At 34.4% G+C, this 16,464-nt stretch overlaps 1 long non-coding RNA gene and 1 other non-coding gene across 2 annotated transcripts in view; one reads left to right on the top strand and one right to left on the bottom strand.

The window, feature by feature from the left end:
* Positions 1-2,096: 2,096 nt before the first annotated feature.
* LOC136208404 (uncharacterized) overlaps positions 2,097-16,464 on the bottom strand; it is a 32,918-nt gene continuing 18,550 nt past the window's right edge. Inside the window, exon 3 of the long non-coding RNA XR_010677112.1 lies at positions 2,097-2,208. This is a non-coding gene — a long non-coding RNA (uncharacterized lncRNA). The remainder of the gene's footprint in view (positions 2,209-16,464) is intronic.
* Positions 15,834-15,940, top strand: LOC136210053 (small nucleolar RNA R71). Its single transcript, XR_010677764.1, has one exon. It is a non-coding gene; the product is annotated as a small nucleolar RNA R71 (small nucleolar RNA).

Genomic DNA, 16,464 nt, shown 5'->3' with positions numbered 1-16,464 from the left:
CATTTGAACCTACAAGGTATACCGTTAATTTTATGAACTTGTTTAAAATGATATGATTAAGCCACATGACGGAACAAGATTGGTTGTGAAAAATTGAAATATATATTATTTTAAGAAAGTTCAAAGGCATATAGAGCAATGTAAGCAAATTCAGGAGGTTAATGTACCAATTTAAACATATTATGGTGGCTAATATGTTATTTTAAATAAGTTTAAAATGCTAACAAGACATTATGTAAGTTCAGAGAACCAATCGATTTTTTTTAACTAAGTTCAAGAGACTATTGATGCATTAAACTTATTATTAATAATAATTTTAAATTGTTATTGTTTTTTTATAGTTTGTCTGATTTATCTAGAGGAGTATGAAAATGGTGTACAATGAGTTCTCCTGCACAAAACCCCAAATTTAAGAAGACCCAATTTTTTTTATTATACAAATCTAAACAAATTATTGTTATTAATTATTTTGTGAAAAATTAAGTGAATGTTAATTATCTAGAAAATTAACGTTCGAAGAGTCTTAAGGGACCCGTTTTTTTATTATTATTATACAATATCTAATTTAATTATTTTTATTATATTTATTATATTAAAAATTAAGTTAAAAGTATTTTGGTATTTCATTTTGTAGAATCATTATTATTATTATATAAAAGTATTAATTTTTTAATGAATATGGTCCAATTTTTTTTATTTAACGCAGATCCCAAAAATGTTTAAGACGGCCCTAGATTTATCGGTTCGAGAATCGTCAATCACTCTTTAAATAGATCCTCTCTCAATTAAAGCTTTTTGTATATGTTAGAAATCGAACTCGAAATCTAATTTAAACGACTTGATGCTCTTAACCGCTAAATCAACCTTCATTGGTATAAATAGTTGTTGTTAGTTGTATTTCTTGTTTCATTTTTCCATTTGGATTTAAATGAGCTGGCTTCTTATTTTTCTTAGTATCACTTTTGGCCAACTTTATAATCCCATCACTTCCCCACTTTTTCAATTAATTCTCACTAATTTCTTTTCCTATATACGTTAAGACTTGGTTTATAAGATTTAACTTACGCAATCTTATATATGATAATAAGACACTTTAATTTTATAATCTATGTATAAACGCATTTAAAATGTAAAACAATGTGATTTGACAAACAATTTATAGGCATTAGATTAGATAAGGATTAATGGAGGTTTTATTACATAAAAGCATAGATTCCATATATTTTTCAATCAGATCAAATTTAAAAGGATAAACAACAAATATAATCCCATCGTTTTAAAAGAAGTACCAATTTAATTTTAATATGTGAAATGATGTAAATTTCACCCTAACGTTTCCAATCAAAATAAATTTTAGCTTTAGTTATCGAAAATTAGAATAATTGGTTTAACTGATGTTTAACTGTTACTTCAAAACTTCTAATATCAATTATATCTAGAATTTAATGTATTACTAACAAAATTATAAAAATTATGTTAAAATGCTAAAATCTAAATATGCTACATATAAGTTAATGATAATTTTTTTTTATCAACGGTCTAAAATATTTACTGTATTATTAATATAGTTATAAAAAAACAAATAAAAAATTTACGAAACTGCTTAAATTTATCAAGAAACTTGTTTAGAAAATATGATGTGACAGTTAAATAACAGTCAAATCAGTTTTTTCAATTTTCGACAATACAAGGCTAAAATTGATCTTGCTTGAAAAGATTAGGATTAACTTTGTACCATTTTTTTATATTAAGGCTAAATCTGGATTTTGTTTGAAACGTTAGGGTTAAATTTGGCTCTTATGATTATTTAAAAGTATATTGAATATTTGATGGAACGAATTGTCTGTTTTGTCACATATGTTCATATATCAAATAAACAGTCAAATATGCTCTCGTAATTATTAATGACAACCAAATATATCCTTATAAACGGTAAGCTTATTTGGCATAATTCTGTTTGTCATCACACCACTACAGTGGCGGATCCAGGATTTGAGGGAGGGGGGCAAAACTCTATGTAATTTTTTTTAGACAAAATAACATTAATTTACAATCAATTTACACTGAGACAAACCATCACAAAAGTGTAGAATATCACTAACCTTTAGCAACATCGTAGCCAAGTTCATAATCATCCTGCTCCAATAGCTTACCGACAACAACAGCTCCCTCTACTCCCGCATTACTAGCGATTGTGTATACTGGAGTCTGCAATTGAACAAATAAGCAGATAATACATGTATAGTCTGTTGGTCCCTTATAACGTTACAAGTATAGTTCCAAGGGGGGTTAGGAACTATTTAAAAAAATTTAAGTTAGGGCAGACTTCTTTTTCGTGAGAAAAAGGTTTTAACAGCGGCGCTGAGTGAATAGCAAGATACTGGCTTAGTCAACTAGTGACTAGGTCAGTTTCTTTACTTGAGTCAGGAGATAGCACTTAGAGTCTATTCCTGAGCTCAGATATTCAATGCGCACAACTCAGCTTGACCTCTTTACTTGGTCAGTTTTTGTTTAAGCAAGCAATAAATATATAAAGGAGTTTAAGGTTAGAAATGTGTTACTCAGCAGATTTATCCAGGTTTGGCCTCCAAGCCTACGTCCTGTCCCCGTAACACGTTCCGAGATTTCGAATTCTCTACTGAGCTCTTTAACGGTAGAGCATCAAACCTTTTACAATCTTAACAACTGAGTATAACAAGAGTACCTTCCTCTATACCTCTACTCAATCCTAATCTCTTGCTGAGTACTATAACCGAGTACTCAGTCTCTCCTTTCTAATCTCTAGAAATGATAAGTGTTTGTCCTAAACAATGATTGCTAAGACACCTTAGATGATTGAATAATCACTCTAGACTTTTACACAAAAGATATGAAATTTAGTGTAAGATTACTTTGCTTTTTCTTGCAGAACTTTGCGTAGAAATTTGGTCAGCGTAATGGCTTGATCAAGTTCTCAGAGGAATGAAGCAACTGAAGGGCTCTATTTATAGAGACATCTGAGGCATCGGTCATTTCAAATTTTGAAATAACCGTTGGAGGGAAACGGCTTCCTGTCATTGTCATCCTGACTTGCTCAGAGCTCTCGGCCAATCAGATTTGAGTATCTTCTGTCCTCGGTCAGCTTTTGGTCAGCTCGGCAGAATGTCTCTCCATTTTTGGTAAGGTCAACTAGATAGCATTCTTTGTCTTCTGAACTTTACCCAAAGTGGAAACACTTTGTCTGGAAGTTGTTCTTAGCCAACTGCTGTCTTGTACTCTTTGTCGAATCAACTCAGCAGCTTCGTCCCGAAGTTGTTCCACGAAGGTCTTCTAGATCCTTCTTCCGCTGAGTTGCGTTTTGTACATAACGACAGCGTTTTGACATATGCGGGCCGAGTTGCCTTAAACTGTTTGACTTGGGCTTTGACTTCCGTATTGGGCTTTGGGCCTTTTAATCTTTGTGTCTTATAAACAATTTAACTCAACATTGAACAAACACATTAGTAAAATAAATCAAAGCATTTAAACTTAGTGTGTTTAGAATATGTTTTTAATTATACTTAAACAATTTTGTCAAATCAAAATTATGTGGAAAGGTGTTTCAACAAACTCCCCCATTTTGATGTTGGCAAAACTATTCAGCGAAGAACTCAGTATTGAGCTCCCCCATGATAGTTGACCCAATATAGCTTAGCAAACTCCCCCGTCAGGGTTGAGCCACTGACTTAGTTTTACTCTTAAACATTTAAAGGTTTAATCGAGTAAGTCTTAAGGTCAGTTTTTTTTTAGATATAGGTCAGCTTATGGAACATATTCTATTTTACTCAGTGTTTAAGCGGAAGTTATAACATTCAGAGGGCGCTGAGTAATTTGTTGTTCAATGAGTCTTATAAGACAATGTTTTATAAGCATACAAGTCAATGTCAAACATGTTATCAGCATTGGGTACGATCAACAAGTTTTATAAACATAGTTGATGTAATTGAAAATACATAATAACTTAAAACTCAGCATCATATAAAATAACTCATAAGTTTTTGGATAAAAGGATGCAAGTATTGATATTACTAGAAGTAGTCAGCGTATACAACAAAAGATAAGCATAAACATAGAGACTACAAACTTAGCATTACTGAGCTAGCCTAATTTCTATTTCTTTTTCTTTTGCTTGGACTGACTATGCTCATGCTGTGTTCTAGCTTGTTCTTTCTCCCCCGTTTTGGCAGCATCGGGAGGAGGAATCCTAAAGGCGTCGGTTAAGACGGCCCTGGTCAGTTCGTTGGACAGCTCCTTAAGTCTATCGGCGCTTTCATTGACACCGTCAAAAATAGCAACTCCATTATCTGAGACCTCTGGGGGTATATTGAGTTCAGCAGCGTTGATCATGCTGACGATGAAAGCTTGAGATTTACTGTTGAGCGATTTCCGCAAGTGCACGGTATACGCTTGTAGTAATAAAAGATATCGATCCCACAGGGAACGTTTTTTTTTTTACAAAACTTATTTATAATCGGTTAAATTTACTTTAAGGTTTATAATATGGAAAAATCGTTTAATCGGTTTTTGGTTTTGAAATTGCTAGAATAAGAATTAGATTAGAATATGAAGATGTTAGAAAATATCTGATTTAAGAATGAATTTGCAAAACAGGAACGTTTTAGTACTTTAGAAAAGTAAACAAGTATATTTGTTTGCATTAAGCAAAGAAAACAACTTTAAACTTTGTACGAATTATAAAGATGAAATAAATGATGGAACCTCTAATTAATTGGCTTTGAACGCGACAAAACCCTTTCGGGATAGTTGCCCTTAATCAAATTAAAACTCTTTCGAGATAATAATTTGCCTAAGTGTTCAACAAAGTTTCCTTGTAAAGATTTTGAATTAAACTACGTTTTAATGAAAACACCAGCAGTCACTTTAGTGGATTGGTTACCATAAGTGCTGCATAAAGATCTATCGAATAGAACGGACTTTATTAGATGAAATATAAATTGATACAAGTTTACAGAGAACATGGAGCATTGAATTCTTCGACGGCGTGCAAGTGAACGGGTTGTCAATCCTTTCCTTGGGCTTCGTTAGAGTTTGTCAGGCTCAGGGGCGAATCCTCTACTCAATCTTCTCGTTGAATCTTCGTAATAGAGACTGGGTCGGTCCACTACCAAAATGAAAACTAAACTGGAACAATGTCTAAACGTTACTGAATTTGTTAGTATTTAGTAAACAATGTGTGTACAACATATTGTTTTTGAACAGAATCGAAATCTAACTTCTGAATCACTTGATTCGGAATTTCTGCATAAATTCTATACTAATCTCTTTCTTCTACACATAATCTTCTTTTTCAACTCTCCATCAACTCTTTATTTATAGATGTTGAAGAGTCTTGATTGAAGTGTCGTGTCCGTTGTGAAGGATCGTGTCCGCTGCGAAAGGACGTCTTTATCCACCCGAACGATCGCGTTTCGTCGAAAACGAAAGTGTGTAACAAGGCTTCTAAAATCTCCTGCTCGTACCGAGAATATTAAATTCTCTACCTAGAATGGGGGAGCAACAAGTTGTACTTCGGACGAAGGGAAGGAGAGGCTGAGGGACGCGTATCGCGACCGTGAATATTGGGGGCCGCGGTCGCGGCACGGAGCATTTTTCACTTCTTTGGCTCTCGTTCGTGTCCTCGACTTGGCGTTATTAATTTTCGTCGTCTTCGACTCCTTTTGTAGGGCTTTTCTTCTATTTTTGAGCTCTTTTTACTCCTTTTTGGATTTTACCAAATATTTATGTACCTTGCATGAAAGAAACATATTCGAGAGTAAAAGTATTCTAAATAGTTATAAATATCATAAATTTGTAGCAATATTGATGTAATTATTGATGATATTTTAGGTATATTTTGGGCTTAACAAAATCTCCACACTTAATCTTTTGCTAGTCCCGAGCAAAAATTTCACTGAATTCATTCTCTAACTAATCTCTTTATGAAAATAAAACATATATCTCTATATTACCTTTTAAATTAGTTAAGCCGAAAAGACTAACTTCGCATGGCAAATTTATACGCAAAATATCAAACTAACTTAGTATAAATACGATATATCATTCGTCTTGTATTTCCAAATTTTTGTATTGAAGCATTCGGGACGATATAATCACGCATGTTATTGAGTCTTTCGTCTCAAGGCATTTCAAAGCACTAAAATTTTCTTTCCCAAACCTAGACTAATATACGAGATATATTATATATTTAAATAAGTACTTGGGTTAATTATTTGCTTAGTTACGCCCGAGATAAGGGTGGTCTTGATCGTAACTTTATACGTATTTTTATTGCTTTGTGTTTGCTTAAGAGGTACCGACCATGCCATGGGTGGACGCAATCGTTACTTTAAACTTAAACACATTTATTATTTTTTTTTGCTTTAAAACGTTCCTTCCATACCTCGATTGTGATAAGGGTGGTCGCAACCGTGGCCAAAAGTAAACGGTACTTAATTTTTCTTCCCTTTCATACCTCGATTGTGATAAGGTTGGTCTCAATCATGGCCAAAAGTTAAGAATTCAACTAATTGATTAATTAATATGAATTTATAATTGAAATTGAATTTTTGGGAAAAAGAAAGATAGCACATTCATCCTATATTGACTTAAAATTCAACATGTATTATGGCTAAAATTTCCTTAAGAACTTCAATTGGTGTTAATGTAAGACGAAATCAAACCGAACTAAAATTGTTAGTTCAATTTAATGCCTATAAACCTAATTGAAAATTTAAAATAAGATTTATTGTATCATGAATTGCATGATATAAAATAGAGATTGAAAATAAAGAATTTTTGTTACTTAAATACATTCACTCGAGACAATTTTATTTAAAATCGTATCGGAGATTTGTGAAAAATTTGAAAAATATTACCCGTATAGAAATATCATTTCTAACGATAATGATAACCTAAAAATAATCATATTAACTTATGATTAATTTTAAAAACATATGAAAATGTAAAGTTAATAAAAATAGCGTTTTAAACAAGTTTACGTTGCAAAATACGTTGCATTTGTTATAAATGATTCGTTGCATTTGTTATTTGTGCTAGAAAAACGAAAATGATGTACATCTCCTCCCACACTTAAATTGGACCATGTCCTCATTGGTGCAAAAGTGAGATATCAAGAATAAAAGCACAAAAATTAAGCATACGAAATAAAGATAGGAATGGTGCAAATGAAACATTCAACATAAAATTAAAAATTGAAAATTGTACCAAACATAGGAAAATTAAAATTGTACCAAATTTTAACAAGATAATAAAATTAAAGAAAACAACCTAAGCTTGAGGTGGGGAATCGGGAGGTGTAGGTGACGTCTCCACATTGCGGCGTCGGAAAAAGGAAAGCATCTGATGCCGAGTCGATCGATGTTCACGCCTCAAAAGGTTGAGGTTGTCATTCATCACCATAGTGTTTTCAACCAAATCATCAATTCTTAAATTCATTTGACAATTGTTGGAATTGATTTGGTTCAAAATCCTCCGCAAATCTACCGGATCATCCTCCGCTTGAGGTGCTTGGGGTTGTGCTTAAGCCGGTGGTTCATCCTCCTCGCCTTCTGCCTCTCCGCCGCCTTCGGTACCTACAAATTGAGAACTTGAAGCGCCACCACCCATAGTGCCACGAAGATGGGCAATGCGGGTAGCATAGGAAATAAAGATGGGAGGTCCTTGTGGAAGCAATAAATGAGCTCGCTCAAGAGCCGAGATGTCCAAAAGCGGAACATATCCACGGTAGGTGGACATGTCATAATCGGCCAACTCACCCCGTGCTCCCAACACAATAGTGGTGATAAAATTACAAAGAGGGATCTGAATGGTACTAGCCCTCGAAGCACGGAACAAATTATCAAACAAAATACCAATGCTATCAATCCGCAAGCCTTTAAGCAAACTATCTAAAACATACAAATCCCGAACCTGAATCTTGGAACTCTCAACACGACCAAACAAGGAGAAACTCAAATACTTATGAAAGAAGAACACACAATTGTCCTTAATCAACTTGCTTGAAGTGTTTTTCGAATTAAAATAATCTTGGTCCGAAAGAGTTTGCCAAACCGCATCATTATCAAAATCTTTAGGCTTATCATAAAAATTAGAAGTAGGGAAACCAAACATATTTCCCATTGCTTCATAGTCAATGGTGTATGTGATACCATTATTCCTAAAAGATATTGAGGTTTTCTTCTTGTTCATGGTCAAAGTGACCAAAAATTCCACTACATATTCATTAATACGCGGGAAACGCATATTAACGAATTCTTGCCAACCCAACGCTTCAATAAAGGCATCAATTCGAGTAGAGAAATTTAATGCTCTTACCGAATGGAAGTCTAAGAAGTGCATATCTACAAATTGGCGGTCGGCTTGAGAAAAATGTTTGAAACGAGCGGCTTCCTCCTCTGAATAGATATCGAAATAAGCTCCGCATTGAACCCGAAGGCGATTAGCTTCCGTAACGGCGGGCTTGTTACCAACACGCTTAGTCCTAACCATGGTGATGGTGTTTAGTGTTTTTAGGGTTTGAGAAGAAGAAGAAGAAGAAAAAAAAAAGGAATTGTGAGAAAAAGTAAAGATTGAAGATGAGTTTGGGGGTTTTGAATTGGAAGTGATTGAAAATAGAAAAGAGGATAGAAATTGGAGTGAATAAATTGGGAAGAGTAAAAGTAAATTTTTGGGGAAGAGTTTGGAGTAAGGGATTGGGTAAAAATAGAGGTGATGTGAGGTTTGTGTAAGAGGTAGGTTTATATAGGGTTGTATAGGTAGGTGAATAGGTAGAATAGGAATAGGAATAGACAAAATTTAGTGTCAAAATCGGAGTGAAATGGGCAAATTATACGCGTGTCGCGACCGCGAATGGCAAAGCTGCGGCACGCGATTTTCAGGGAATTTTCGCCCTAAAATCGGTCCAGTTTTGCTGTTCATACGAAGAATTATTAATTCTCGGTAGAGAATTGGTAAAAATGGCCTATTTGGGTGCCTATTGACTTGGTTTGTGCAATTTTGTTGATGGAATGGTTCCTAAACTTAATATTAAGTGTTCCTGCACTTAAAAACTAAAATAAATGACATTAATTGCAAGGAAAACCAAAGGTATTACCTTAATAAATTGAATTAAAGTATAATGAATTTGTTATGAAGAATTAATGAAACTTAAATGTTCATTTTTGCATATAAGTTAAGAGAACCATATTAAATGCATAATAAGTGCATGTTAATACATATTTAATACATGAATTGAATTGATAAAAAGATAACTTAATTCATTGAAAATAAATTGAGTTACAAATAGAATTAAATGTGGATATATGTGTGGAAAAATAGAAAACCATATTAGTTCATGTGAATCCTTTTTTATCTTAATTTTGAGTAAGAATAATTAGAGTTGACCCATATGAAATATGCTAAGTATAGATAATGGATCAAATGGATAAGTTTAATAAAATTAAGAATTGAACTAAATAAGATCTTTATGATATTAACATATGTAAAAATAATGAAAACAAACCAATAATTAATACAAAACGAAATATATACAAAAATAAAATGAAAAACATAAACTATTCTACATATTCATCCCTATCAAACGGGATATTTCTAGCCTTAATACGATCAATTTGAAACTGCACGAAAGTTTCACGTTCTGGTGCAGACAAAAATTGAGGCCCTGCTCGAAAGACACGTTTCACAAGTCCTTCGTGCTCGAGAAATTCATAGTCAATTGTCGGGAAGAATTCATCATCACTCTAGGGAACATCAATGGTACCCTTTGAACCGAGAATTATTCCACAGATTATATTGTCGAACCCAATCTTCTTATCCTTGGATCGAGAAGCGGCGACAAGACCCTCCATCAGAATTTTGGAAGAATCCACTGCATTACCCTGGAATATATCTCCAAGAACATACAAATCTGTGTCACGGACCACACTACTGAATGTGCGCCCGAATAAACTGTGACACAGGAATTTGTGCAGATACAGCATGGAGTTGGAGCGAAAAGAGTGATTATAGGCGAGTTTTGAATTGAATCGCCAGAATCCAGTGAGCATTCTCCAAATATCAGTGGATGTCATGTCTCTTCTAGGATGACGTTTGATTGTATCCCTTGGGGGAAAAACCAAACCAAGCATGCAACTCGGGATAGCCGAAAGTGAAGATTTCGCCTTCTCGACGAAAACTGAGACGTACTCGTCGTTTATTAGTGAAACGCATGGTACAAAAGAATTCGAGTATCCAGTCGCCTATTATTGGAAATCGCATTTGGGCGAATTTTGTCCACCCTAAGCGCTCCATATAGCGGCTCATGTCATCACTAATTCCAAGTTGGGTGTTAAGGAATTCATCCATATACAACATTCCGGTGAAGAATTTGTAACGGAGATTCCAATAACGCCTACCTTCATCGTGATTGAAGATAGGAAAAGGCACCCCATATCGCTTGGATAAGTCTGGGCGTTTGTTGATTGAGGCAGCATTGTGCCTAGATGGTTTGTATTTGGTAGGCATGGTGCAAAGTTTGTGTTACTTTAGCAAGAACGGTGTTTGCGAAGAAAATCAGAGTTCTGACAAAGATGAAAAGAATTGTAACAGAACTAGATTCCTCAAGGATTAATTTATAAGAGTTTTAGATGAAAAGAGGTGTTGTTTTAATTATGAAAAGGTATAAAATTACACCTTTCAGGAATGAAGAAACTTAATGTTTCGTTTGGCAAGAGGTTCGTCGAAAGGGTTAGGATGTTTCAGACTTGATAGCGCAGAAATTACGCGTGTCGTGACCGAGAATGGCTAAGCCGCGGTCGCGACACGCGATTTCCTTGCGGAAATCAGGCATCGATAGCTCTTCCTGATTCACGGTAGAGAATTTAAAATTCTCGGTATGAACAGAGAAATCTTAACCTATTTGGATTGTTCTTAAAAAGAGGATTCTCGGCAGGAAATTCTAAATTCTCGGTAGAGAATTGCCTGAAACTTCAAATTCATCTTAATTTCCTACAAATTAAATCTAAAATCATGAAATAAAAATATTTTATGCATTTAAATCATAACATAAAGTCATCTAATCATAAAAATGGCATTTTGAAAAATAAAATTAAACTAAAATAAAATAAATGAATAAAAATATAAAAATAATAAAACAAAAGAAACTGTGTAAGATAAACTGAGTAATTTATTGGTCAGATAATCTTGTTACGAACGGAATTTCTATTTGTGAAATATTTTCGTAATAGATTTTACATCGATTACCATTAACTTTGAATCGAACTCCGGTAGGACCTTCCAGTTCTAAAGAACCATAATCGAACGTTTTGACGACTAAATATGGTCGTAACCATCTGGACTTAAGTTTTCCTGGAAATAAACGAAGTCGTGAATTAAATAACAGCACTTTATCCCCAACATTAAAGTGTTTGACTTTAATTTTGGCATCGTGCCATTTTTTCACTTTTTCTTTATAAATCTTTGCATTTTCGTAAGATAGATGACGTAACTCATCTAACTCATTCAAATTGAGCAAACGTTTCTTACATGCTTGTCGTAAATCAAAGTTAAGTTCTCTAATAGCCCAATAGGCTTTATGTTCTAATTCGACTGGCAAATGACATGCCTTTCCATACACTAAGCGGTACGGAGTCATTCCTATTGGTGTTTTAAATGCAGTACGGTATGCCCATAATGCATTATTGAGTTTAGAAGACCAATCTTTTCTAGAAGATGAAACTGTTTTCTCGAGAATCCATTTGAGTTCTCTATTTGATATCTCCGCCTGACCATTTGACTGAGGATGGTACGACGTTGATACGCGGTGGCGTACTCCATATTTTTTCATAAGCGTTTCAAAACTCTTGTTTATAAAATGAGTACCGCCATCACTAACGATAACTCTTGGACAACCAAATCTACAAAATATATCGTCAAGAAAATTAACGACAACTTTAGAATCGTTCGTCGGGGTTGCAATTGCTTCAACCCACTTTGAAACATAATCGACGACAACTAATATGTAAGTTTTACCATTGGAAGGGGGAAAAGGTCCCATGAAATCTATTCCCCACATATCGAAGATTTCAACTTCTAATATGGTTGTGAGGGGCATCTCATCTTTTCTTCCTAGATTTCCTGTTCTTTGGCACTTATCGCAACGAGTAATAAATGATTGGACGTCATTAAACATCGTAGGCCAAAAGAAACCGCTTTCAAATATTCTAGTTGTTGTCTTGTTAACTCCATTATGTCCTCCATAAGAGCTAGAATGGCATTCCGATATTATGGATTCGTATTCATTTTCACCAACGCATCTCTTAATTATCCCGTCACCATAAGTTTTGAACAGAAAAGGATCTTCCCAAAAATATTGTTTAATATCGAAGAAAAATTTCTTCTTTTGTTGGAAATCTAATCCTTCCGGAACAATATTGGCTGCAAGATAATTAGCAATATCTGCATACCAAGGTGACATGGCACTTTTTATTTGATAGAGATGTTCATCAGGGAAATCATCTCGTATACCGATAGTTTCACCTATAGGACCGTTTTCATCTTCAAGTCTTGATAGATGATCGGCGACAAGGTTTTCTACTCCCTTTTTATCTTTGATTTCTATATCAAATTCTTGTAACAATAAAACCCATCTAATTAGGCGCGATTTTGCATCCTTTTTAGCAAATAGATATCTTAATGCTGCATGATCAGTATAAATAATAACTTTTGAACCTAATAAATATGACCTAAACTTGTCACATGCAAAAACTACGGCTAACATTTCTTTTTCTGTTGTGGTGTAGTTTAATTGTGCACCAGACAGTGTGTGACTTGCATAATAAATGACATGAAGTTTCTTATCTTTCCTTTGACCTAGAACACATCCGACAGCTAAATCACTTGCATCACACATAATTTCAAATGGTAAATCCCAATCGGGTTTAGCAATAACAGGTGCACTGACTAAAGTTGTTTTCAATGTTTCGAAAGCTTTAACGCATTCTTCATTAAAATCAAAGGTGGAATCTTTCATGAGTAAATTAGTAAGTGGTTTGGAAATTACAGAATTTTTTTTAATAAATCTTCTGTAAAAACCAGCATGTCCTAAGAATGATCTTACTCCCTTAACAGTAGTTGGAGGGGGTAATTTCTCTATTACTGAGGTTTTTGCTCTATCTACTTCTAATCCTTTTTCAGATATTTTGTAACCTAAAACAATTCCTTCGTCAACCATGAAATGACATTTTTCCCAATTTAATACCAAATTTGTTTCTTCACACCTAGACAAAACTTTATCCAAGTTTTCTAGGCATGAATCGAAAGAATCTCCATAAACTGAAAAATCGTCCATAAAAACTTCCATGATATCTTCGATGAAATCATTAAAAATCGCAGTCATACAATGTTGAAATATTGCAGGTGCGTTACATAGCCCAAAGGGCATTCTTCTATATGCAAATGTTCTGTAAGGACATGTGAAGGTTGTTTTATCTTGGTCATCCGGGTAAATGCATATTTGAAAGAATCCGGAGTAACCATCAAGAAAACAGTAGAAAGCATGACCAGCTATCCTTTCGATCATTTGATCAATGAAAGGAAGAGGAAAATGATCTTTCCTAGTTGCTTTATTTAGATTTCTATAATCTATACAAACCCTCCAACCAGTGGTGGTTCGTGTAGGTATTAATTCACCTTCTTCATTCCTTACAACTGTTATGCCTCCCTTTTTAGGTACACAATGGATTGGACTAACCCATTCACTATCTGAGATAGGGTAGATGATTCCATTGTCCAGAAGTTTAGTAATCTCATTTTTTACTACTTCTTTCATGTTCGGATTTAGGCGTCTTTGCCTATCTGCTTTAGGTGGCTTATCTTCTTCTAAGTGTATTCTGTGCATTACAATGCTTGGGTTAATACCTTTTAAGTCAGAAATTTGCCAACCCATACTTCCTATCCTATTTCTAACAACTTCTTTCAATTTCTCTTCTTGGACTTGTGTTAATTTGTTAGAGATAATAATAGGTAGAGAATCGCCTTTGCCTAAGAAAGCGTACCTCAAATGACTTGGTAATTCTTTAAGTTCTAATTTAGGTGGAACTATAATTGAAGGCGGAACTGGTCCATCTTCTCGAATCAAAGGTTCTGGGTCCTTATCTTCTAGTTCCTCACTCATTATAGGTTCTATTATTTCTTCTTTTTGAACAATGTCATTTACACATTCTTCAATTAAATCAAGTTTCATACAAGCGAAATCTTCCATAGGATATTTCATCGTTTGGTTCATATCAAACTCAATCTTATCATCTCCTATTCGTAAAACTACTTTCCCTTCTGATACATCAACTAGAGCACGTTCCGTGTTCATGAACGGTCTACCAAAGATTAGCGGACAATTTACGTCATAAGCAAAATCTAAAATAACGAAATCGGTAGGAAAAATAAATTTGTCAACTTTAACTAAAACATCCTCAATTATACCGTATGGTCTTTTAGTGGTTTGATCCGCTAATTGTAAAACCATATTGGTACGTTTGATGTCTTCTTCTAAGCCTAACTTATTAAAAATAGATAATGGCATCAAGTTAATGCTTGCTCCTAAATCACAGAGACAACTGGAAAATTCAATATCTCCCAATTTACATGGAATGGTAAAACATCCGGGATCCTTGAGTTTTGTGGGCAAATTACTTGACACAATTGAACTACAATCTTCAGTTAGTGAAATGGATGAAATTCCTTCCCAACTGATTTTCTTTGAAATTAAATCTTTGAGGAATTTACCATAATTGGGAATTTGCGTAATCGCATCCATAAACGTTAAATTAATATGCAAATTTTTAAGTTTGTCTAAAAATGTTAAAAGTTGTTTGTCATAGTCCTTATTGCGGACTTTGTGTGGAAAAGGTGGTTTGGATACAAAAGTTTTTGTACTAGAGTCAATCGGTGCATCTTTTTGTTTTAATATATCTTCTTTGGGCTTCGGTAAATTAGTTCCAGGTAAAGTCGAATTTTCGGGCATTTCCGGGCCTAAGTAGTTTTTCCCTGAACGAAGAGTGATAGCCTTAACATGCTCTTTCGGATTTTCATCCGTATGGCTTGGAAGACTTCCCTCTTTGCGGGATGGAATTGATTTAGCGAGTTGTCCAATTTGAATCTCTAGATTATAGATGCTAGATGATTGGTTTTTAATAAGCTGATCGAATTTATTCTCGATCCGTTTAAAACCATCGTCGTGATTACTTATTTTTCCGCTCATCGCATCAATGAATTTGTCGATTTTAGAAGATAAAGTGCTAATCAAATCTCTTGATTGATTTTGATAATTAGTAGTACGATTTTGATTAACATTATTATTGTCTCTCCAGTTAAAGTTAGGATGATTTCTCCATCCAGGATTATATGTGTTGGAATAAGGGTTATTATTTTGGTTTTGCCCTTGGACAAAATTTACCTGTTCAATTTCACTCATACCTTCGTAATCCACATCCGTTTGGATTGGTTGACCATTAGGATCACACGGTGCCATAAACCTATCAATTTTGTGCGACAAGGCAGAAAATTGGGCTTGCAACATCGCTACTGGATCAAGATTCACTATACCTTTTACTGATGAAGTAGTTGAGGATGATGGTTTCGCAACTGGTATGTGTCCACGTTCCGTGGGCCACATACTGCTGTTGATTGCCATTTCCTCTAAAAGTTCTCTTGCTTGGGCAGATGTTTTCTTCATGAATAACCCTCCAGACATAGCGTCTAATGAACCTCTAGTTGTAGGATTTAGTCCATTATAAAATGTTTGCATTAAAAGTTCAGCGGGCAATTGGTGGTGTGGGCATAAACGTTGAAGTTCTTTAAAACGTTCCCAAGCCTCATAAAGAGTTTCACTATCATTTTGAGAAAAAGATGTTAACTCTTTAATGACTCTTGCGGTTTTTGCTAAAGGGAAAATTTTTGATAAAAATGCTTGGGCTAATTGCTCCCAAGTCTCAATTGATGCGACTGGCATAGAAGTTAACTATTCTTTGGCTAGATCCTTCAAAGTAAAAGGAAAAAGGCGAAGTTTGATTGCGTCTGCAGTTACATCAGTAATTTTAAAATTGTCACAAATTTCTAAGAAATTTGTCAAATGGGTATTAGGATTTTCGTTAGGTAACCCGTAAAACGTTACATTATTTTGCAACATATTAAGCAACGCAGACTTAATTTCAAAATGATGTGCATTAATTTGGGGTCTAACTATACTGTTTGTTACACCGGCCACTCCTGGCCTAGCATAATCCATAAGTGTGGCCATAACTTCTGGCTCGGTAATTTTAGTTTTTATTGGGGTTTGGTTTTTGTTTTTCTTTTCTTTCTTGTTCTTTTTAAGAGTTCTTTCAATTTCTGGGTCAATAAGATCTGGTGACGTGCCCGAACTTCGAGAACTGCGCATGAACTTGAAATTTCGCA

This window comes from Euphorbia lathyris, chromosome 10 (genome assembly GCF_963576675.1).
Source record: "Euphorbia lathyris chromosome 10, ddEupLath1.1, whole genome shotgun sequence".
Classification (NCBI taxonomy): Eukaryota; Viridiplantae; Streptophyta; class Magnoliopsida; order Malpighiales; family Euphorbiaceae; genus Euphorbia; species Euphorbia lathyris.
This window is presented reverse-complemented; position numbering and strand designations above follow the sequence as displayed.